Raw genomic sequence first — 527 nt, 5'->3', positions numbered from 1 at the left:
CAGACTTACTGCCACAAACAGAACGCAAAGCCAGGCAGCTTTCCGACACTAACAGAAAGCAACAGAAAGTGGACAGGACACAATCAATCACAAATCTCTGAACAGCAGCACTCGAGAGACCCCTTACACGCCACCCATTTAAAAATCTGAGCTTATCTGCAGTTAACCAGTTTGCAAACAGATACTCAATAGATCATCAATGCAGTTGCAAGCCTCCCTTGCAGCTTGATGGTTATTTGCGTATTCACTTCATCTCCTGCTTAGATGAAGAGTTTAGCATTACAAACAAGCTACTGCTTCATAAAAGTTGGCTCACCCTCAGCATTCATTCACCCACAGACTACCCAGAGAAAGTCATGTCATGCTGTACCTACAAATAAGCATGTATACTAGCACCTTCATCCCTCTCCACTTTGCAACAGCCTCAGGGCAGCAGCTCTTATGGTAAACGCACTCAAATTAGGTCTGACACACATCCCTGACTAGCATGGCCAAGCCAGGAGTTAACCCCAGCTGAAAGCTAACCT

The sequence above is a fragment of the Charadrius vociferus genome, unplaced genomic scaffold (genome assembly GCF_000708025.1).
Source record: "Charadrius vociferus isolate BGI_N301 unplaced genomic scaffold, ASM70802v2 scaffold666, whole genome shotgun sequence".
Taxonomy (NCBI): Eukaryota; Metazoa; Chordata; class Aves; order Charadriiformes; family Charadriidae; genus Charadrius; species Charadrius vociferus.
The sequence above is the reverse complement of the archived record's forward strand: the minus strand, read 5'-3'. Positions refer to the sequence as shown.